This window comes from Mustela lutreola, chromosome 12, assembly GCF_030435805.1.
Source record: "Mustela lutreola isolate mMusLut2 chromosome 12, mMusLut2.pri, whole genome shotgun sequence".
Taxonomy (NCBI): Eukaryota; Metazoa; Chordata; class Mammalia; order Carnivora; family Mustelidae; genus Mustela; species Mustela lutreola.
In genome coordinates, this window is record NC_081301.1 from 72,370,250 (window position 1) to 72,395,261 (window position 25,012).

Here is a 25,012-nt window from a genome sequence, read left to right on the forward strand (position 1 = left end):
GGAAAGCATGATGAGATGAGGTTGGTGGGGTAGACGGGCTCAGTCGTGTAGGGCCTTGTGCATGGGGATCAAATGCTAAGACCAGTGGAACACTAGGGAGGAGTTTTAAGTAGATGAAGGCAAAAGAGAGCACCTGGTTCCCAAAAGCTAAGAGGTCATCAGCCCTGCCTTGGTAGGAACTGGTGATAAGCTCACTTGATGAAAATCATCAAAAACGGTCAGGAAAGTTTTCCATTTTTTTTTTTTTTTAATTTATTTGGGAACCCAGAGCCAAACCTTTTATTTCAGTAATTAGTTTTTAGATCTGGAATAATTACACAAAAGTGTGTTATATTATTTGTCTGCTCTCAACAAAGGAACATATTAAGGTAATACACTAGTAGTTCTGATTTAGGAAATGGTCTATTTTAAAAGTAAACTGCAGTATTTTTGATGTTTCATGAACTCAGAAACAGGATTATTTCAAAAAACACATGTAAGTGAATACTATTAATAAGATGCTACGTAATAAACATCGCTTTATAGGAGGAAGTCTTTGAATGTGCATGAGTGGCTCAGTTATTAAGCGTCTGCCTTTGGCTCGGTCATGATCCCTGGATCCTGGGATCCTGTGCTGTGTTAGGCTCCCTGCTCAGCGGGAGGCCTGATTCTTCCTCTCCCTCTGCCCTTCCTCCTGTTCCCTCTCTCACTGCATCTCTCTCTGTCAAATAAATAAATAAATACAATCTTTAAAAAAAAAAAAAAAGAAGCAATCTTTGTCCTCAGGAGTCTAAAACTCATCAGGGAAGACAAGGCATGAACGTTTCTATGGTACATGATTAGGCTCATATAAGAGCTAAAAATAGTCTTGTCCTCATTCAGGGAACAGCTGTCCTTGAGTGTTGGGGTGACCAGGAAAGAATTCCTGATGTGGGCAGCATTTGAATTGGGTCACAGAAACTCTACAGTAGATAAACTGAGGGGAGAGCATCCTTAGCATAGGAAAAGGGATGTTATGAAGGCAAGAAAGGTTAGGCATATTTGGTGTAAGCTGGCAATGAATTTGGCTGAAAGCTGAGGCAGATGCAGGGGATTACTGAGAATCGTGGCTTACTGGTGGCTGGTTGATGACAGGAGTCGGTCGGCAAGGCTGTGGACCTGGGCTGGAACAAGTACCCACGGGAAGGTATATTTGAAACTGAATACTAAATCCCTAATTCTCCTGGGATTTTTTGGTCGTTTATCAGGGAAGCATTGGATTTCTTTTACCATGTCTGTGCATCTTTCTCCTGAAGGCACCTATGTGCTTTGATCTCCATTAGTCCAGGTCTGCTTCTGTTTTTTCAGAGGACTGCCCTCAGGCTACTGTGGCCAGATTACCTGTGAAATCGAAGAGCTGGTAGTTCCTGTAGTTTATGTCCCTCCCTGGGCCCCCTGGGGTAGATTGTGAAAGCTTCCTGGCCTCAAGTCAGGTCCCTGAGATATAACTTACTCTCCAGAGTCCCTTGCAGGATCAGACTGAATTTACTCTCTGGGATTTTGCCTGAAATTGTGCCCATACTTAGCTGCTTCCTCTTTCTCTTCTGTGTCACACTCCACCTATTAGCCAAGCTTCCTGGAGAAACTTCTTTAATAAATCACTTGGAGGGGCGCCTGCGTGGCTCAGTTGGCCAAATGTCTTCCTTCATCATAGGTCAGGATCCTAGGGTCCTGGGATTGAGCCCCACGTCACGCTCCCTGCTCAGCAGGAATCTGCTTCTTCCCTGCTTGTCCTCTTTCTTTCTCTCTCTTTCTCTCAAATAAATAAAATCTTAAAAAAAAAATAAATCACTTGGAAATGAGTTCTTGGCTCTGTGTCCACTTCTGGGGCAATTGTCCTAAGACGCTGCCAAGGGCGTCTTTAATCACTGCAACCAGTGCAAGACTGTCTAAGGAGAAGGTCCATTGAATATCACTGAGGACCACTGAGGAACAGCTTTAGGGGAACTGTGAGGCAGAGGCCAAATTATAAGAATTAAAAGAAGTGGGTGCTATGGACAATTTGTCATTCTTTCTGAATGTCCTATGCTTTTTGAAACCCCTGCAATGTTTGGGTATTTCTAGCTTTTTGCATTTTGCCTCAGCAAAGAAGGAACTCAGAAAGTGAAATTTCCAGTCTTTCTCAAAGCTGGGACGCAAGAACGTGACCCACACAGCACTGACCAGATACACCCATGTTAAATATCTGTTTAGAAATGAACAACTTGTAAAAGAGACTTTTTGAAAAATCCTTTATTTTTCTTTTGGTGGGTGGGAGCGGAGGTTTTGGCTTTTTGAAGAGCAGTGGTTGTGAGGTGTGTCCTGACTGGAAAAAAAAAATTGTTGTTGGGGTGCCAGGGATAGCGAAGTCCTCTGTAGTGCTTGATCAAGCTCCACAGTGGGTGTGGGGCCTACTTAAAAAAAAAAAAAAAAGAATCAGAAAAAGATTTATACATAAGAGTCTTAATCATAATGCCATTTATAAAGGTTAGAAAACATTTAAAATACTCAAGAATATGAGACTACTTCAACAAAATATGGTTTAGTGACGTAAGAAGAAAAGATCATTAAAATCATCTTGTTGAAGAATTTTTAGGAATAAGAGAATAATCATGACATGCGGGGGGAAAAAAAAAAAAACAACCCAACCAAGATGCAAACTCCATATACTTTACTCTCCCAGTTGTGTAAAATAAAGAATTCTGCTGGAAACAGGAAGTAACACAAAAAAGTGCCAAAATACTAAGTGCTTAATACTCAGAGGTAGAAAGTCAGGTGATATAAATTTGCTTTTCCATAGTTCTCTAGCTTTTCTGTAATGAGCATATTAGTTTCCTCTTGCTAAAACTTCATTTTAAGTAAAATGTTCCATGATCCCTGAAGATGGGCCATTGACCTTTCTGCAGTCAGTAGGGTTCCAATCTGCACAGAAAATAAGCCTTTTGTTTCAGCTCCAAAACTAAAGCTTGAAATGGAATGGGATTCCCAAGACATCTAAGCCCTGGTTAGCAATCGTTTGGATGAATGCCAAGGAAGGGTCAGCAAGTTCTTGCTTCACACAAACTCAAGACAGTGAGGTGAGAACACATGCCAGTCAAGGGTCCACCACTTGTTTCATCTGGTGCTTCTTAACATTAATGCATACGTGAATCTACCAGGGATGTTGATAAAATAAAAATTGATCTCAATAAATCTGGATAGGGCCTGAGGTTCTGCATTTCTAATAATATCCAAGATAATGCTGTCGCTGTTGGCCCATGGGCCACACTTTCAGTTCAAAGCTTAGACTCTTCCCTAGACAGCCCAGCATTCCCTGCTTGCAAATACAGAAGATTTAAAAACAAGTCCAATCAGCAGGCTTTAATTAGATAAGTAATTTGCAGCTGGTATCTGGAAGCCCACATCTGGGGAGACAGTTCTGGGGGCAGCAGGTCATTAGGACATTAAAAATGATCTCATGGTGCAAGTGCACTCATGTGGATGTGTACAAGGCATATGTGTCTCTTGACACATATGTATTTGTGTGTATTTGTGGTGAACTTCTTGGAGGAAATTCGCGGGCATTGTATTTCCTCTTTCCTGATGGAGTTGCTTTAGTGATCAAAAGAGCAAACCACCAATCCTTTCCCCTTGTCTTTTTCTTATTCCCTTTCATAAAACCTCTGGTCTCTGCATGTGTGCTCAGTAATAAGAGAAGCCAAGGCCTCCTGTGGGTCCTAGGAAATGCATTATCTAATCTAAAAATAGACAAGAGCCTATTGTCTCATGCACAAGTAAATCCCATATACTAATCCGGCAGAAAGTGATCTAGCCTTTTAAAAGATTTATTAGCTCCTGATCTTTTCTCTATGTATGACTATTTTTCATCTCATTCTATGACGGATAAATTGAATTAAGCGAGAGCTAAAATAACTCCTCTTTAAAGGTATATAAATCTTTGTTATGGAAACCTTGGGGTTTAGGAGGCCTCTAGGTACTTGAAGTACCAAAGCATTGAACAAGAAAGAGAAAAGTCACAGTTATTATAGGAACAGATGGTTTCCCAACAGTGGTGTATTATAAGTGTTTAACAACGAGTTCTTTAACAAAACACACACACACATACACACACACACACACACACACACACACACACACAGAAATATTGCGGGGTCTAGGGGAGAGGGAAATGGAAAGCGATTGCTAAGGGGTATGGTTTTCTGGGGGAGTGATGAAAATGTTCTGAAATTGGATATTTTGATAGTTGCACAAAGCAGTGAATACACTAACGATCAGTGACTTGTACAATTTTAAACGGGAACAGCACACAGGACCCACCTCCCCACAACCTTTGTTCACACCATTTGCCAATTTCCATGCTGTAAACTACTCCCATCGTGGCGGATTCCAAGCTGCCCAAATGGCATTAAGGAAGGCAGCTGGGAAGGGTCCGGGTTCTGGCACAGAACTGGTTCCCAGTGTGGCAATCCGTTTTCTGACCACCGGGGTTGAAGGGGATGTTCAGAGGTACACAGCTTTTCTGGAACACAAGCTTTGGAATTGTCCTTTCTTGTTTTTCTGGTTATTTGTTTTTGTTGTTCCTTCTGTCTTAAAGTGATCGGGATGTGGTGAAGAGTCTGAAAATGGCACCCTCAAGTCCAACATGTGTTCGTTTATTAATTTAGATTTTCACCAACATATTGATTAAGCGTCTCCTCACACTAGTCTCTGTGCTTTATGCCACAAATTCTAAGGTGTGTGGAATGACTCCCCTGAGGAGACCAGGGTCTAGCCAGGGGTACAAACATAAGCATGACCATTGTAGAACCTGGGCCTGTGTGTATGATTTAACAGAGGAACACGCACCCTGATTGAGAGAATTATTTTCCTTGGTACGTGGAGAATGGTGTGGTATCAGAGACTGTCTCACAGAAGAGGAGATATTGGGCCTGGAATCAGAGAAGGATGTTGTAATTCAAAAAAATGGCATGAGGGAAAAGCATGGAGGCCTGAGGAGATGAGATGCCGTGGAAATAAGCACTAATGTGCTGTGGCTAGGTCATAGATTCATCAATAGCTGAGATGAAGAGTGACCAGAAAGATGAGCTGATATATTTTTAACACCTTGATGGGCCACCCTAAAGAGTTTGCACCTATCCCGCAGTCACTGGGGAGCCATTGAGATTTCTTTCTTTCTTTTATTTTTTTTAAAGATTTTATTTATTTATTTGACAGAGAGAGATCACAAGTAGGCAGAGAGGCAGGCAGAGAGAGAGAGGGAAGCAGGCTTCCCGCTGAGCAGAGAGCCCGATGCGGGAACTTGATCCCAGGACCCTGAGATCATGACCTGAGCCGAAGGCAATGGCTTAACCCACTGAGCCACCCAGGCGCCCCACCACTGAGATTTCTTAAGCAAGGGAGAGACATGCACAGCTCAGCAGTATTACTGAGGGTCCACGGGTAGGAAAGAGAGATGAGAAGAAGCTAGTATTAGGGAGGCCAGACAAGAACATTGCGTTATTCCGGCTAATGGAGATGAATACGAGATGAATATGGTGATGTGTGAGGGTAGAGAGTGGAAGGGATGCAGTGGAGAAATACATCAAAATAGAGCTGAGAACACAACTGGATGTGCATGGGGAGCTTATGGTAGAATCAGGCTACGGTAGAAGTTTCTTTCTCGGATAGCCAGATAAATGGGGTTTCCTATATAATGTCTTACACATGGTGGGTGCTGAGAGGAATATTTGCAGAATGTTGGCACAAACACTTGGGATATAGAGGGGCTGCAGAAAGTGATGGAATGCATTGAGTATGTCGAGCTATATCAACCATGCATCAGAGCACGGTTACTTAGTAGTTATGGGACCTTGAGCAAATTTCTCTAAGCCTTAGTTGCTTCACCTGTTAAGTGGGAGAATTATTTGAACTTCAAAGGACTTTGGTCAAGACTAGAATTAATACAACCCCTTAAATTATTTCTTAAAAGAGCAATCATGTAAGTGGCCCTAAAAGGTCAAGGGTCTCCAATCACAGTCCACAGCTCACTTGTGGAGAAAGACCACTTGCCTCCTACTATGTAGCTTCCCATGTGATCTCTGAAGCCTTCTTGACAGCATCAGGACTGGGGCATTTTTTTCGACTCATAAATTTGGCTTGAATCCAGATTTTGAGAGTTATTAGCGCTGGAATTACTTCAGTTGGAGGGATTTAAAAATCTACAACTATTTCTTGGGCTCCCGTAGGAGACTACGACAAATTTGTTACACAAATTGAGAATTAAAAAAGTGGTGGCTCACATGCAGTCACTACAAATAATGATTAAATCTTATTTCTTAGTGTCCGAAGGCCCCTCAGGTACACAGTAACTCTTGTGTGTGGTTAAAAGGCAGAAGAAGAAAGACCCATCCAGCGCAAATCTGATTTGAGGGATCTGTGTGGCTCAGCGGCTGGTATCCATGAAATCTTGATACAACAGAGAACCCTATGATCCCTGGGTGGTCAGGAGCCCAGAACACATCTTATTTGGGAATCCCAGTAGTGCAAACTACCAGACACGGGAAGGGGACCCCTACCGAAGATGTTAAGGGAAGAGCATCAGAAAAGTGGTGAATGCCTTTGAAATGAGCAAAGGAGGTAAAAGGATGTCATCACAGGACACTTTTCCAGATTATCTCTACAGTTTCTTTGTCTTTGAGTGATTTTATAACCCTGTAAATTATACGTAACTGATAGCAATAAAAATAATTCATATTCATAGGCATGCGGATTAACCTTGTTTAGTTGAGAGGTCATTGATCCCCTCCAGGCCTCATGAAAAAAAGCACGTTTTGCATCTATTAAGCCAAACTATTTCAGCACTTTTAGGGACTTATACTTATGTCCACTCTTTGGTTTCTCCTTGAGCTGGTTGTAATATCTTACTGGCTTCCTAATTAGGAAATGAGTTGAATAAAATCTTTAACATGTTTATTTTATATGATGATCATGATTTTACTCTTGAAATAATTGATCATTACTATTACCTCTTACTCACTTAAAAGCACAGGTAAGGAGAAGAGTCCCTCCAAACTCAGGGCATTGTCCGGGTGCTGGTGGGGAACAAAGAGTGACCCAAAGGAGTGGAAATCTGGCAAGACTCCCTCTGGGTTGCAGTGGAGGTCCAGCTTCTATTTCCCCAAAGCAAGAGGAGTACCTCTTCAAGTAGACCTTAGGATGGGTCTTCAGATTTCTGGCCCATGGGAGATTCAATGGATGCTACATTGAGGAAGAAAAGGCAAATGAATACTTTAAAGGGCCGGGAAAATATCCATCAGGATTCAGAAAAGTTCTCATCTCTAAAAGCACATTAGAAAATCCATCTAATTTTTGACTGCCCGAGAACACACTGGTTGTGTATCTCCTTATACGCATAAAATATAATGACACATTAACAATATACCAAAAGAAGTGGTCCATGTTAGTAGGACAGGGGTTTGTTTCTCACGATGGAGATTTTCTAAATGGATGATCCGTTTAGAAAATATGAGGATCCAGCTTTTCTCAGGATGGAGAGAAAGAGTCAGTGTGATCCATTAGAGGCAGCCTGTAGGAAGCATAAAGAATTCCCAGAAGGAAGAGAAAGGTGGGTTGAGGAATGTGATTCTGGGCACGCAGAGCAACCCAATGTGATGTTCTTAGTATGTCAGGATTTTCTTTTTTTCCTTTTCTTTAAAAAAAAAAAAAATTATTTGAGAGAGAGAGAGAATGAGAGAGAGTGAGCATGAGAGGGGGAAGGTCAGAGGGAGAAGTAGACTCCCTACTGAGCAGGGATCCTGATGCAGGACTCGATCCCAGGACCCTAGGATCACGACCTGAGCTGAAGGCAGTCACTCAACCAACTGCCCCACCCAGACACCCCATGTCAGGACTTTCTTGGTAATGAACTGTCACCTCACAATTACAGATATGGCAGGAGGTAATAGTGCAGAAAACAGAGGGGTAGTTGGGAGGACTACCTTGTCGGGGAAGGAGATGAGAGGAAAGACATGACTAACACTGGAGTCTCCAAACGGAAACCATGGAGGGAGTGGGCAAGGGAGTATTTGAAGGACGGTGTGTAGTGTTACACGTAAATATTACAAAATGAGAAGGAAGCTGAAGAGTGAACGACAAAAGGAAAAGGAATCCAAAGAAGGAAGAAAAGAAAAGGTAAGTAGAATTAATGAAATGGTAAGCAAAAAAGCCACACTTGCGGTGCCTGGGTGGCTCAGTCAGTTAAGCGTCTGCTTTTGGCCCAGGTCATGATCCCAGGGTTCTGGGATTGAGTCCCATGTTCAGCTCTCTGTTCAGCGGGGAGTCTCCCTCTGCCTGCTGCTCCCCCTGCTTGCCCTCTCTCTCTGCCAAATAAATGAATAAAAATTTTTAAAAAAACTACACACTCAACTATGGACTCTGAAAAACAACCTGAGGGTTTTAAAGGGGCAGGGGTTGGGAGATTGGGGAGCCAGGGTATTAAGGAGGGTTCGGATTGCATGGAGCACTGGGTGTGGTGCAAAAACAATGAATACTGTTACGCTGAAAAGAAATTAAAAAAAAATTTTAAAAATACTAGAACATAAAACAAATAAATAAAAAACCCACACACTCGATCTTTTTAAAAAACCAATGAAAAAGGCAAACTTATAGCAAATCCACAGAAAAAGCATCATATTAAATATGAGAAATTGACATCACTACAGAAAAGCAGGAAATTAGAAGATATATACAAGGGAATAGATTGTACAAGTCAAGTCAACATATTGAAAAAAAAATGCCTTTCTCAGAAATGAAAATTGTCAAATCCAAATCTATTCCCAATTAAAAATCCAGAAATAAATCTCAATCATGTGTAAGAGCTATAGGAGAAATACAAATCTTTACAGAAAGATACAAAATAGTAGTTATGGGTTGGAGAAACACAGCATGTTCCTAATGTCAAGGCTCACTACTATAAGGATTTTACTATCTGCCAAATTAATCTATAAATTCAGGACATTCCCAGTCAAATCCCAAGAGAATTTATGGGCCAAATAATTACAAAATTCATTTTGAAAAAGAAAACATAATAGTTATGGATGCTGAGACAACCAAAAGAACAGTGGGGATGAGGGAAGGCCCCCTCAGTTCCCCAGTCTGCCCGCAAATATAGTATCCAGCTAGAGTAATTCAGAGTGTGCCAGTAGATACAGAACACAAATTGGACAAGGTGATAAATACTGTTGGTACACTAGGCTATTTGGAAATAGATAAAATCAGGCCCTTATTTTATACCAGACATAGAAATAAAGAGCTAAGACTCAAGAGCAGAACCATAAAAGTATCAGAAAGAAAATATTTTTATTTTTTTAAAATAGTCTTGGGGATGTGAGAAAGACTTGCAAAATGAGATACAAAACCCAGAGACCCAAAGGAAAAGATTTATAGATTTGACTATGTAGAAAATAACACGTCTTGATGACAAATGCCCCTAGAAAAAGTTGAGACAACTTGGCTGACAAGAAAAAAATGATCAGTAACCAGCAAATAAAAAGTTCCTAAAAATCAATATAAAACCAACAAGCAAAAGAGAGATGAACTAGTTGTTTGTGTTAAAAAAAGGAGAAGAAAAAAATGTGAAGAATTACTCCAACATATTTAAGAAGTTGTCTCTGGGTGGTGGCATTGTAGAGGCATGATTTTTTAAATTATTTGGATGATCCACAATAAGCAGATAGTAGTTTTATAATTAGGAAAAGACTGAAAATCAGCATATAAAATCTTGAATACTTCATATATTAGCATTTATGTGAAAAAAAACTATGAACAACAAAAATACCAGAAGATGAACCCATAGATAGGCATGATTGTATCTAGATGGCAGATAAATGATTTTCTTTTTTCTTCTGTTTTTCTTTCTTTTCCAAGTATTCTATGATGAGATTTGAACTTTTAAGCTTTAAAAAGACAGATTTTTAAATAATTCATTGCATATAAATGTTATACTATAAATGCGATAAACATGAATGCATTTTGTTTCAAAAGATTGTCCAAAAGTTATTTCTATCTTTTCAACTTCTTAAACTTAAGATGAAATCATAGGTGACCATGTGTGTATTCTATGGATGTGTTTTAAAGGAAAGCTGTAAGAAATTTTTGACATATTGCAATATTTTATACCTGCTCCAAAGAAACCAACAATGCCTCGGGGTTGTTTTTTTATTTTTTAGTGGGGGCTGTCTTCCGGAGCCTGAAGGGAGAACACTGTTTTTGTTTTGTTTTGTTTTTTAACAACCATGGGTCAGGCACAGGCTTTAGTATAGAATTTCAACCTTCTGCCTTATAGAAGAAAATGTCCTGTAAGATGTGGTCTCTGGGCTGACCAGATCATTAATTTTAGTTTAGCAAGTTCACGGCAAACAAACAAACAAAAAAAAAAAAACAAAAACAAGCCCCCCAAAACAAAAACCTAAACCAAACCAAAACAAACGAACCCAGGAAAAACAAGTGGTGACTTGAATTTTAATTTTAGTATATTAACATGTCTTCAAGTTTTCTTTGGGGGAAATGGTGGTTTTTAAGGTACTAATGAAAAGGAATTCTGATCTGTATTTCTAATTAAATTTCTTCATTCTCATTTGCATTTTATTTATGAAAATTCCCATCAAGCTATATCTGAATAAAATAAGAATCTCCCCGGGGACAGGGATACTCCTTATTTAAAAGTAAGAATTACTCCTTATTGAAAAATCTTCTTGCATTAGAAAGCTTCACGGAAGAGGGAAACTTGGAATTAATGTGCCTACCTGTTGGCATTCTGTATCTCAAGGAACTCTTCCAACCCAAAGCTACTTTGTGTAAATTTCCAGGGTAGAGTGCTTACAACAGAGGCACAGAAGCCCTTGAAACTTACCCATGGCATTAGCGGATGGTTCCTTGTATCATTTTGCTACCTTCATTCAATTTCTTTGTTGATATCCAGGAAACTGGAATCTTTTCGTAAATCAAACTCTCCTATTAAGAACCTGCAGATCACGTTTCCAAAGCCACGGTAAAATCAACCTTTGAGATCTGAAGTCTCTCTTTGTGGCAGCAACCAGGGGCCCAGAGAATTCTTTTCCTTTAACTAAAGAGAAGCCATTACCTAAGTTCCCCTCAGGCTCCTCTGCCATAAAATGGCAGGACTTCCATGAAAGTGCGTTCAGTGTTGTTGAAGCATTGCCTTTGGCTTTTTTAGTCACTGCCGCTGTGTGTTTGTTCAGCTGGAGAGGTCAAATGATTTGTTCTTCCAGAAGTTAATCATTTATGACAAATTTGCTCAGCAGATCTGTGCACAGAAATACGTGGCAGAAAGGCTGGAGAGGCACAGACGAGCACATTTGTCTTTTAAAAAACGCTCATATTCGTTGTCAATGTACTTTCCCCTCATTTCAGACACTAGCCTCAGGCCACTAGTGTTTTGTTAGCACTTTCTTTCCATCATTTTCTATCCTGTTCTACTCTCCCCTTTTCTTCATGTCAATTAAAGGCATCAAACTTACCTTCACCTGCCAGGACGCATCAAGACTCAAGCTGGGCTTCTCCTGGTTGAGTGGAGGTAGATTTTCTGGGGAAGCTTAGCTTGGGGCCGGTCTTGCTGGTACTGCCCTAGCACTGTGTTCACACGGGCGTGTGCTGAAAACATAGGACAGCAGATCACTTAACCTCTCTCTACTGCACCTTCTCAGGTCCCTCTCCCCAGCTATGGTTGGGGTCGGAGCCATTTTGGCCATCTCTGGGAACGGCCTAAGGAAAACTTGGGTTGGAGGTGCATCTAATGTGGATTTCTGTGGAATATACTTATTTGGTTCACACTCATGTCTGTGTACAGTTCAGTTAGTGCTGGTGTCCCCAGGCTGCTACTCTCCTGGTGTGAGGACAGGAAGGGGATGGCCCAGGATGGGCATCCCATGTATGTGGGAGGTGGACAGAAACACTGTCCAGAATGAATGGAGCCTGAAGGTAGTCTGTGAAAGCCGTTGAGTTTTGCAGCTCACATGTGGAGGAAACTTGATAGAAATCTGCCCACATTTGACAACAATACTTTAAAAACAATTTCTGAAACATTATTAGTAACAGCCGTGGTTTTTTTTTTTAAAGATTTTATTTATTTATTTGACAGACAGAGATCACAAGTAGGCAGAGAGGCAGGCAGAGAATGAGAGGGGGAAGCAGGCTCCCCGCTGAGCAGAGAGCCTGATGTGGGGCTTGATCCCAGGACCCTGGGATCATGACCTGAGCCGAAGGCAGAGGGTTTGACCCACTGAAACACCCAGGCACCCCAAGAGCCGTGTTGTTAAAAGAGTTTTCTAAACTATCAATAAGAAAAATTGGTCAACCATGCCAGGGAAAAGGTCTTTGACCTTTTATTTGGTGTTATAGCATCTTCGTCATATGAGGAAATGATCAGAGACCACAGCCAAAAACACAGGGAAAAAAGCATTTTTGAGATGTGTCAGGACTTTAATTTTTATAGTTTTTTGAAAATGTGTTATTTATTTTTATATTAATTTCCCCTGGGTTTTATGGCACATGTGATATTTGTCAGCTTTCCAAAATTTGTATTTTGTCGTGATTTCTGATTTCCTTCGCAATGTACCCAATTTTACATCCTTTTTAAAGAAGAGGAATCCTGAGACTGTTAAAGGGTTAGAGGCCTCAACACAAAGATCAGTCCCTGGTTTTAACTGTTGGAAACCATTGTGATGCTTCTGGAAAAAATAATTTATTCATTGAAGTTTCTAAGTGAGGACGTTTCAACTCAGAAGTTAAAACCTTGAAGGCAAGATTCCTCCTGTTCATCTTTCTGGTCTACTGTGTTCCAAGGCACTTATAACCAATACGTATGCGCCTGGAGAAAAGTCAGTCCTTCAAAATTGGAAAGTGCTTTTCTGAATCTGCACTCAGATTTTTCCAGCTTCTGTAAAATAAGATTTCAGCTTCGAGGGCATCCATTTCCACATGTTAGACCAACACTTGGAAGTCTCTAAAAATATAAAGCAACATTCAGTAGGAAGGAAGCTATGTCATAAGAATAATTTGGCTGGTTCTTAAGAACAGTTAGTAACTGGGCACAGCCAAAGTCGGTGTGTTTGTCTTCTAACAGATCATAATACCAGGTGGCGTAGGAAAAGAAGGGAATGAGAGGCAGGCAGCATGTTTCAAAGGGGATTGCTGTGTGATGCAAAAGCCATGGATCCCAGAGGGATGCATGTGCCGTCCCTGCTGTTCAGCGGGGCTAATCTGGTGCTTGGTACCAATGACTGGGGGAATAACAGACTGGTAGGACCTTCTCACAGGGAAGGAACCTTCTGGTGCCGCTTATGCATAGACTCCAAAAGACAAATGCCTTTGGGACATAAGGTAATTCAGATCTGATTATGTTATGTGGTTCCCAGACTTTAGCCCCAGCAGCACCTGGAGGCCTTGTTAAGACAGAGCTTGATAATAAGCCTTAGACAGTCTATGTGGACCTAACTCTTGGAGAGGAAGTGTTCCAGACCCAAGACCCATTCTTGTGTCGCTGTGTGGGGGTCAAGAGACTGTGTACATGAGACCTTTCCTCACACTCAGCTATGCTCTGAGTGGGCACTGTTGGCATGGAGAAGCTTCCAGGTGGGCTAACTAGAAGTAAGCATTTCATGTGGTTAGTTTGGGGTCCATATTTGGCTTTCTCTGTTTGGACCTAAGTTAGAGGTGGAGGCAAAAATGAGAAATGCTTAATTAAGTCCTGGCCATTTGGTCTATTATTGCCATTGTTTGGCATGCTTCCCTGTTTAGTATAGACAGTGGTCTGACTTCCTGCTGTTCTAACTTTTCGATTTATAGACTGGCTGGTTTCTTGGGCTGGTTATTATAGATAATGGGTTGGTTTTCTGATTTGGTTGCTTCTGATTATAAACCAGAGTTCTATTTTTACATATTGTTTGGCCACTGTCCATTTGTATATTAAGTCTCTTGGATGTTCAATAAAAGCTTATTGCCTCAAATAGCAAGAGAATATAGACACATGCAGTAGCTGAAAACCAAGTCCCTATTCATCCATTCACTCTCGAATATTATTTAAACACCCGCTCTGTGCCATACATCATGACAGCACTCTGGATACAGTGGGGAACAGTGTAGGCTGAGTCCCTGTGCCTTTGGAGCTTATGGTCCATATAGAAATAAAGATCCTTGAGTAATTATAATGAAATATAATTAATGAATTCATTGAGGAAACATGAGATCTCCTCTGAGAGGACAAGAGTCCTAGGGAAAGAGATTTACACTGAAATTTAAGGACGAGTAGACATTAGGTGAAAATTGGTGGTGGAAGGAGGTAAGGGTGGAAAAGTGAGGGGAACATTTTGTAGGCCGAGAGGTCATGGGTTCATCAGCTCTTGCTGTTTTAGTAAGAAATTCTCCCAAATCTCAGTAATTTACCCTAATAGAGTTATTTTTCCACATACTAAGTGCAAATTTGGATGAGTTAGACCTTCTGCATGACTATCTTCCAAAGGTGATGCTGGGATCCAGGCTCTTCCATTTTGCAACTCTTCACTATCAGGTGCACAGATGGGAGACACGGTGACTAGGGGCATGGAAATCTCACACCTAGTTCGTAAGTCTTGGGATTGGAGATGACTCATCACATTTGCCTACATGTCATGGCAAAAATCAATCATTTGACCCTCCTAGATGTCTCAGGTCTGGGAAATAGGAAGACATGGACACATAGTGAGCTCTAGCAGCTTCTACAACACAACAACACACCCAGGGATCACAGGCAGGAGGTAGTGCTGTGTTTTTGAGAAGCTGTAGTTTGGGATATGGAGGGTCAAGGGTCAGGGGACAGCTGTTAGGACTAGACAGGGGGCCAGATAATTTGGGAACTTGGGAGCCACAATGGGGAATTTGGGCTTCACCCAAAGGACAATGAGAGCCATTGAAGGGTTTAAAAAAAAAAAAAAAAAGAGAGTGTTGAGATCAGATTTATGGCTTTTAGAAGATTGCTTTCATTTTATCCTGGATACTGTGCTGGAACAGGGCAAGACTGGGAAGAAGGAACAATGCAAAATGTTGATAGTCTATAAAATACAATGCTAATGAATTCTTGATCTTTGGTTGACAGCAGATAATCAGAGTTCAATGTGAACATGGTATTAGGCAAATTTAAAATCATCTGCTTCATTTAACATTTCTTGAATGCTAGCTTAATCCTGGTTCTGATATGTCTCAAAAAACAAAACTGAATCTCACTTCAGAGGTTAGCTATATGAGCATGATAACTTTTTCATAGGGAAACAGTACACCGCAGTTCTGAGATGAGAGGGGTCCATTTTATTTTGAGTGGGAGGGAAATGGAGGTGGTAAAACCATGTTTAATTGATTGGACACAGAAAGTCCTCACAATGGGAGAAATGAACCTAAAAATTTGGAATTTTATTGATAATGAGAACTCAGAGGAGATTCTAGCTGCCCTCTCGCTCTGACAGTGTTGTGTCTGTTTTTGTGTCAATCACTCACATGCCTGCACAGTCTCTTGGTTGCCCCATGGGAAACACAGCAAGACTCAACCTCAGATCTTCTCTGCAGGCCTAGAAGGAAAGTGAAGTCATGAAAGTATCTTCCAAAGGATACCACTGGAAGCAAATGCATTCTTCTTCATAGTCCAGGGAAAATAGTAAGATCACCGAATGAGAGTTCAGGGAACTGGCCATTTTTTATCTGTCCATTTCCCTACATACCCACCCTCTGTGGAGCTTTCTTCTTCTCATACAGGATAATGACTTACCTGATTTAACCACAGGGCATTGTATTATATGGAAGGGTCTGTTATATTTTTATGTACTTTTTTTTTTTTTAAAGGAAAGGGGAAGGGGTGATGAGGGGTGCAGAGGGAGAGGGAGAGAGAGGATCTTAAGCAGACTCCACACCCAGCGCAGGACCCGATGCCGGGCTTGATCTCACAACCCTGAGATCATCACCAGAGCCGATATCAAGAGCCAGATGCTTAACTGACAGAGCCACTCAGGCGCCCCTTGATTTTTTACTTTTAAGAGTAATTTAATATAGTTGGTTTCGAGAGCTTCACTAACTGTTGCAGTATGTCTTCTCATGAGACAAGTCCTCTGGTGCCTTTGTCTAAAACAACGGGAGTCACATATGAAGGCAACACAATGAAAACTGTTTACTTCTTTTGCAGGCTCTTGCTCTCAACAGTCTCTTTACACTTTTTCAGGATGTAAAGGAAACAGCTGATGAATGCCTGTGTGTCTTTTTGGTGTTGCTTGTGTGTTTATTTTTAAATAAGTCAGAGAGACACAACCCATGGAAAAGATCCAGGCCTCAGCTCTGTTGCTCTCTGCTAAGGGCGTGGCTATAATATTGCCAGGTCTTGCTTGGAAGGCTTAAACTTAAAAACTCTTTTTTTTTTCTTTCTTTCTTTTTCTTTTCTCTTTTCTTTCTTTCTTTCTTTTTTTTTTTTTTTTTTTTTTTTTTTTTTTTTTTTTTGCATTCTCCTAAAATTCGCAGAAAGCCTAAATTTACAAATTAATGGATAAACAGATTCAGAAGAAACTCTTAGCTCTTTGCAATGCTCTTTGTGGCCTGGTTGGAAGTCTGAAATAAAAAATCATATATGATAGATCCCTTAAAAATATTTTTATACCTGGTTTGTACAAGTAGCAGAGGCTCATGCTCGTTGTCTTAATCTGTTCAGGCTGCCATAAGAAATACCACAGGCCGGGAGGCTTATAAACAACGAACATTTATTTCATAGTTCTGGCAGCTGGCACGTCCAGGGTCAAGGCACAGGCAGGTTTAGGGTTTGGTGAAAGCTTCCTGGTTTCTTTTCACTTTGTCCTCACATGGCAGAAGGGCCTCGGGAGCTTTCAGGGGTCTAAGGGCACTAATTCAATTTATGAAGCCTTCCTGCTCATGACCTAAGCATCTTCCAAGGTCCTCACCTCCTAACACTATCACAGTGAGCATTAGAATTTCAACATATGAATTTGGAATGTGGGGGAGATAGGCGGGCCATAGCATTCATTGAAAATCAGCCATCCCAACAGGTAGAGCTGGTTTTTTTTTTTTTTTTTTTACTGTTTTTTAATTTTTTATTTTTTATAAACATATATTTTTATCCCCAGGGATACAGGTCTGTGAATCACCAGGTTTACACACTTCATAGCACTCACCAAAGCACATACCCTCCCCAATGTCCATAATCCCACCCCCTTTTCCCAACCCCCCTCCCTCCAGCAACCCTCAGTTTGTTTTGTGAGATTAAGAGTCACTTATGGTTCGTCTCCCTCTCAATTCCATCTTGGGGACTTAAGTGGGTAGAAGAAGAATCTAGAGCTGGTTTTTTTAATAAAATGTTATCTAATATAGACTGTGCTGTATATAGTTTCTCTCACTTACTTAGGTATAACCATTTCCCCCATGGCATTACTATTTCTTTGCAAATATATTTAAGTGACTGTATAATATTCTGCCGTGTGAAATTTTCATAATTTACTTACTGTTTGTCCACTGGCTGATGTTTAGGTGTTTTTGCGGTTCTGACAGTTATGTTTAATACTGTAATCATTATCTTGGTGTATATGCTTTTTGTCTTTATTTGTAATTTCCATAGATTCCATGAATTCTTAGAAGTAGACTGGGTCAAAAGACATAAATATTTCCAAGGCTCTTTTTTCTGTCACTAATAAAATGATGCTATGGTTCTTTCTTCTTTAACTTGTTGATGCAATAAATTGAACTCAGGTAAAAAATACTGTAGGGAAAATTTTGAAGAAGTGCTACCTACGTAATTTTTTTTTTTTAAGATTTTATTTATTTATTTAACAGACAGAGGTCACAAGTAGGCAGAGAGGCAGACAGAGAGAGAAAGAGGAGGAAGCAGGCTCCTCACGGAGCAGAGAGCGAGATATGAGGCTTGATCCCAGTACCCTGGGATCATGACCTGAGCTGAAGGCAGAGGCCTTAACCCACTGAGCCACCCAGGTGCCCCAGCTATCCATGTAATTGTATAGCAAGTTTGTAAAATTAGATTAGGTAGGATTATTGGTAAGTCAACGTAGGGGGGGCACATGGATATATAGTGAGCATTGAAAGTTTTTACCACAAACCAGCATGTGCAGAGGTCCAAAGGCATAAGAGAATGGTGGCAGAAAATGGCAGCTGAAGGTTGAAGAGCATCTATATTTAATGTTTCCCTGTTTTCTCCAACATCTAGGGTCTTTTCCCTAGCAGGATGACTCAAACCTTCAGTTGTGTGGGATTTGAGAACTTGGTTGTTTTTGTCTTTATTGTATGAACTTGGTTTTTCATTGATCAGAAGTGTTTGTTCAGGAGGTGTTAAGAGGCATCCAGCCAACCCCCCTGGGTTGCAGACTTAGCGTTCCTTAACATTTCTTGATTGAGTCACAGCGTCTATGTCTCCTGGTCAGTTTGCTAACTCTTTGCTCTGTCTGCTAGATTAGTTGTGTGAAGAACCCAGAATGGCGGTGGCATAGTCTTCGGCCTGTAAGGTAACAGAGCTGAAACTGCATTCTCTGTAGAAGAATTTCTCCTTTGAGCATTAAGACCACCAAATCCTTTGATCTCAAGATTTGGGTGAGAAAATAAAATTCCCCATCAAGTAATCTGGCCATTTCTACTCTCTTCTTTTGGTTCCCAAGCCCAAGCATACTGGCCTTTTAAACACCCTCTTTTTAAACACTTTATTCAGAAGTGACACATTACCTCTCATACTCTAGAAGTCAAAACGCAGCTGCAGGCTGAAGCTAACTGCAAGGGAGGCTGGGAAATGTAGTCTGGCTGTCTGCTAAGCAGGAAAAGGAAATGAGTCTTATGAACACCTCGCAATCCCTACCACCCCTCCCTTCCCCTCACCAAATCAGTTTTTGCAGTGCTCTGCACTCCTTTCATAAATAGGTTTCAAAATTATGACATAGTTCTAGTTTTGTTAAAAATGCAGTAAATACATTTTTTTCTTTTATGTGTGGTTTGTTTCAAAGAGAAGACAAGTGTCACTCCTCTATTTTTAACCAGGAGCCTAGACACCACTGAGCGGGCTACCTATTTATTTTTAGTGACCACATTTTGGACTGTTGTCAATTCTTAAATTTGAATAATTAGATTTAGATTCAGAATTAGGTTTTAGATTTTTGTTCTTGGCACCTAAGTACTTCTTTAGGTAATTAAATGCAACTTGGTGCTGCCCGTTATGTTTGAAAATACTTTAGAAATGATTTTCTTTTCTTTGTGTACAAAAGTATCCAGAACAATCCAAGGTCAAACACTAAATTCAGTATCCTAAATTTTGAATGCAAATCTTTTGCATTCATTGATAACAAGAGAAAAATCACGAGCAATTGTTCTTTGATGACTTCTTAGTATTATTTTATGTAACAACTTCCAGGTAAAGCCCCTTCTGTGATAAGACTTTCTCAGCCAAATCACAGCTCAGTCAGAAAACCCAGTGCAGGGGCGCCTGAGTGGCTCAGTGGGTTAAGCTGCTGCCTTCGGCTCAGGTCATGATCTCAGGGTCCTGGGATCAAGTCCCACATCGGGCTCTCTGCTCAGCAGGGAGCCTGCTTCCTCCTCTCTCTCTCTGCCTGCCTCTCTGCCTACTTGTGATCTCTGTCAAATAAATAAATAAAATCTTTAAAAAAAAAAAAAAAAAAAAAAAAAAAAAAAAAAAAAAAAAGAAAACCCAGTGCAACCATTTCTGGGCCTGGTTGAGCACAAAAGAGGGTGAATAGGTGTCTCAATCAGTACGTATTTATTAAGTGCTTTGTATGGACTCCGCCCTGTTTGGGAGCCCAGAATTCTTGCTCCCTGGTGTGAAGGATGGGATTCCGAGTATTTGAAGAGCCAGTAGCCTGTAGTGTAAGTCATTTAAAAGGTTTCATAAAAGTGTCATAGAAAGACTTTACTATCAATTAAAACTCCAGCATTTGTTCATTCAACTTCTCCTTATTTTTATAAATTTCAAATAAGCCTTGATGCTGTTTTGAAAAAGACCTTTACAGATACAATGAAAAGTCTTTTGCATATTAAAAATATGGTAAAGGAATTGCTTAATTTGGCATACTTGAAGGAAAAATCATTCATGGGATATAAATACCATGAAATCCAGAAGTATGTATAAAAATAGATCAGAGGGAAAGGCTTTTTATCTTATTTATTCACTTTTGGGGTGGAAAAGCTTTTTAGTTGTAGATTTTCTTAAAAAGAGCTTAAGAAAGAAAATATTTATTTTTCCCATAATTCACAGAAATGAACTCGTTTTAACCATCATTTTAATAAGAGCATTTTTGTAGAGATAAAATTATTGGTACTCAGGCAGAATTGCTTGCCTCAGTTTACACAAGTAGGTATCAAAGATTTAATTGCTTTAATCATTATAAGGATTAGTGTTGAAGCAATGCGCTTGGGTCTTAGGTTTGTGTGGTGCTGTGTTTTACACGTTCACACACTGTTGTTATTTTCACACATTGTTCAAACACTGTTATTTTTAAAAAATATTTTATTTATTAATTTGAGAAAGAGACAGAGAGAGTATGAGCAGGGGGAGGAGCAACGGGAAAGGGAGAAGCAGACTCCTACTGAGGAGGGAGCCTAATGCGGGGCTCCATCCCAGGACCCTGAAATCATGACCTGAGCTGAAGTCAGATGCTTAACTGACTGAGCCACCCAGGCACCCCTACAGGCTCACACATTAATTCAAAAACTTTTAGTCTTTCTTCTTTTGCCTCTTGAGATATAATAGCAACATTTGCCCTGTGTCCAGAGTATGCATTCACGTTGGCATCTAGTATCATGATGAGACACTGGTTCTGAGATCCAAGGTTTTGCGCTGTGCGTCTGAAAGGTGTCTCTGTTCCAGGTGGATCTGCCTCCTCTGTTTTTTTTCTTTCTCCTCCACCTTTTCTACGTGCTCTCTAGTCTTCATTTTTCTCATTTTCTGAATCTCTGAGCCACCATTGCAGGGTCTGCCTGGATTTTGATTTGAGCAGAGAGTGAACTGTCCTTTCAGCTCTTGGGAGAGTGAGTTAAGCTCTTGCCAGAGACTCACTCCTGGTAGGGAGAGCAGTGGGGTTCTTCACTGTCTTGAAACTTTGAATTGCTGGAGGAAGGGGCTTGAGTGGAGGATGCTGGTGGGCTATGCCGACCTGCTTCTTCCTCAGGCACCCTACCTCCTCTGCTTGCTCACATCTGCATGACTCACCCTCATACTTCCTTTAGGTCTTGCGCCAATGGTGCTGATGTTTGTTGAATGAATAAATGTTGACAGGGGGCCCGTGACTGTCAAAGCTGGCAGGACCATTAACGACCATGGGCAACACCAGTTATGAAGCTATGCGTCCAAGAAGATGTCCCTTCAAAATCTCCCCTTGTTCTCATAAGTTGCTTCTCAGGTAAGGGGTAAGATACCAGTTAATAAGTAGGTGGATATATGGTATGTTCTTAAGTTAATTATGATTCATATGTTTTGGCACAGTTTCTCTCCACGACGATTATGGGACTTGGGGTCGGGTTGCAGGGTATCACCTGGAAGTGTGCAAACACCAAGTTTCTGAGGGAGGTTTGTATGAGGTAGAGGAAGGTTTTGGATTGCAAAGGCAAGAAGAAAAGTAAAAAATCACGTAGGAGTGAGAAGTAATACCTGTTAACTCCATTGTGCCTGTTGTCACGCTGTTCTTTTTACATAATATATATTTTACCCTGTGAGCAAGATTCAAAGACTTTCAAAGCCACTTTTCTTACTTTAAATAATGAATTTTATGTATCATTAAATTTGTAATTATATAAAAGTCATAGCTATTTTATATCTGGTATGGAACTCTTAGCAATACCTCAGGCATCAGCTCCACCTTTTAAAGAAAGCTGTTTTCGGTTTCCTTAGAGTCTTAAGGATGAGAAGAAGATTTGAGCACGAGTGAAATCCTCTAGAAAAACAGAGAAGGGGAAGGAAGCTGCCAACAGGCTACGTTCCTTGAGGAGAATTCTGGAAAACTCCTGAGAAGGGGCCCAGATGACAGCAGAACCCAGAGGGCTCTGCCCATCTGATCCTCTGCCAGCCTGCATGGAGATGGGCAGGATGTAGCTTTGAGATATACTGACTGGGGGCTCCTGTCAGGACCAGGAAAGAAGAAATAACATTCCTTGGTTCCTGCCCTTTATCATTCTCTATTTTTTCCCTCATTTAGAGAAGTGCTATGAGACTACAGAGGAAAGACAAGATCATGAGGTCAGTTCAACATTTATTTATTGAACACATACGATGTGCTAGGCTCTGAGGGTACAAAAATGAATAGTGCCTACCCCAAGCAGACTTAACAGGGTCTCTACATGACATGCTGAGGGACGGAGCGTGGGACTCTCCATGCCGTGGGTCAAGGCGGGCCACTCCTACTGACCAGTTGGAATGACAGTTGCTAAAAAACATCGCTCAGTCCTCTTTCTCTTTTTCACACTCTCAACATCATTCTCCTGTCTTCTCACCACTTTTTAGGGTGATTTGCATCATTTCTTAGGAATGTCACATGCAACTAAATAAAAAATCATATGATTGGCATTTACTGAGGCATTCTGGGTGAGGCAACATATAAAACCTTCTTTCAATATTTTCTCTTATAAGCCTCATGAAAACCCTACTAAAAAGTCCCATTATTATCCTTCCTTTACAGATGTGTCAAATAAGACACAGAGAGGTTCAGTCACTTACTCAAGTTCACACAGCTGGCACATGGTAGAGCCCGGATTTCGACCCAGTTCCAGAGCCCACATTCTGTGTACTTCTGCTTCCGACTAAACCCAGTGTCCCTCCTAAATCTTAAGGTTTTATTGCTCAGGTGATGAACTCTCAGTCTGACGGACTCATTCTGAGCAAGAACGCGGTGTGCCTGAAATCATCCATAGAGAGTCCTAGGTAGTGCTCAAGAGTGTTTCCAGAGAAGGAAGCTGGGTGTGGCCTTACGCACATGAGGTAGAAACCTCACCTTCTTAAGGACTTAGAACCAGGGGCCAAACTGTACCCACTCTGAAGCTTTTAGGATTTGGATTCGTATCCTTTTCTTTATAGCTGATATTAAGGTTTAATTTTTCTCAGATGCCTGTTAGGGTCATAGTCAAGCTAGAACCCTCTCCTTTCCATGAGAATCCAAGCAAGCTTGATCCTGACTGGATGCTAGATTGGAGAAAAAAAAATGTGGGAAAACCAAAATATATAAGTTGGAAGACGAAGATTTTCCAAATGCCCTGCCAGGAAGTGTTCAGCATTCAGATATTCTGGGCTACAACAACAACCACCACAAAGTAGAAAATAAAAAGAAAAGAAAAGTGTTAGTAGACATCTGTGATAAGTAAAGTTTTCAATTTTCTTCTAACTATTTTTTTCAAACTCATATTCAAATTCATTCTCAAAGAATTTTCCATCTTTGGCATTTGTATATGATTGCATAAATATTGTGAAATATTAACCAAAGTTTCTTTTCTTTGTCCTTTCTTTCTTTTGCACTTCCTCTTTGTTAAGGGCCAGGCTGATCCTGCACAAAGACCTAAATGTAAGATGTGAAACCATAAAACTCCTAAAAGAAAGCACCAAGCAGTAATCTCTTGGGCATCCACTTTAGCAACATTTTTCTAGATATGTCTCCTGAGACAAGGGAAGCAAAAGCAAAAGTCAACTATTGGAACTACACCAAAATAAATAGTTTTTGCACAATGAAGGAAATCGTCAATAAAATAAAAAGGTAACCTACTGAATGATAGAAGATAGCTGCAAATTACTATCTGATAAGGGGCATAGATCTATAACATAAAAAGAACTTATACAACTCAACACTAAAAAAATCCAATTAAAAAATGGCCAGAGGACATGAACAGACATTTCTCCAAAGAAGACATCCATATGGCCAACAGACACATGAAAAGAGGTCAGGGAAATGCAAATTGAAACCATAATGATATCACCTGATGCCTGTCAGAAGGGCTAGTGTCAAAAGACAAAAACAAAAAACAAAAAATAAAAAAAAATACCCCAACGAAAACATATGTTGGCAAGGATGGGGAGAAAAGGAAACCCTCATGCACTGTTGGTAGGAAATAAAATTGATGCAACTTCTCTGGAAAACAGTATGGAGATTTCTCAAAAAATGAAAAATAACAATATCATATAGCCCAGTAATTCCACCCCGGGGTATTTACACAAAAAGAATAAAAACATGAATTTGGGAAGTATACGAACCCCTATATTTATTGCAGCATTATTTACAATAGCCAAGACATGGAAACAGCCTAGTGTCCACTGATAGATAAATGGGTAAATAAGATGTGATACATGTAAATATATGAAATGGAATAGTATTCACTCATAAAAAAGAAAGAGATCTTGCCACTTGTGACAACATGGATGGATCTAGAGATTACTAGGCTAAACAAAATAAGGCAGACAGAGAAAGATAAATACTATATGATTTCCCGTGTATGTAGACCTAAAGAATAAGACTAATGAACAAACAACACACAAACAAAAAACAGAAACAGAGGGGCGCCTGGGTGGCTCAGTGGTTTAAGCCTCTGCCTTCAGCTCAGGTCATGATCTCAGGGTCCTGGGATCGAGCCCCACATCGGGCTCTCCACTCAGCGGGGAGCCTGCTTCCCCCTCTCTCTCTGCCTGCCTCTCTGCCTACTTGTGATCTCTCTCTCTCAAATAAATAAATAAAAATCTTAAAAAAAAAAAAAAAAAAAAAAACAGAAACAGACTGGAGTTTGGAGTTGCCAGAGGGGAGGGGTTGGAGGGAATGGGCAAAGTAAGTAGAAGTGATTAAGAGGTACAAACTTCCAGTTATAAAATAAATAAGCTGTGCAGATGTAAAGTACAGCATAGGAAATATGATCAATAATATTGTAATAATGTCATGTGGTAAGGGATGCCAATCATACAATTCAGGGTGAGCATTGAGTTGTACAGCTCTAACTAATATAACATTGTACCAAAAAA

At 40.4% G+C, this 25,012-nt stretch overlaps 1 long non-coding RNA gene across 1 annotated transcript; it reads right to left on the reverse strand.

Moving 5' to 3' along the window:
• Nucleotides 1-2,232: 2,232 nt before the first annotated feature.
• On the reverse strand, nt 2,233-11,323 carry LOC131812991 (uncharacterized). The gene is made up of 3 exons (XR_009346569.1): nt 10,886-11,323; nt 7,013-7,233; nt 2,233-2,408 (listed from the first exon to the last, which is right to left on the reverse strand). It is a non-coding gene; the product is annotated as an uncharacterized LOC131812991 (long non-coding RNA).
• Nucleotides 11,324-25,012: the final 13,689 nt, after the last annotated feature.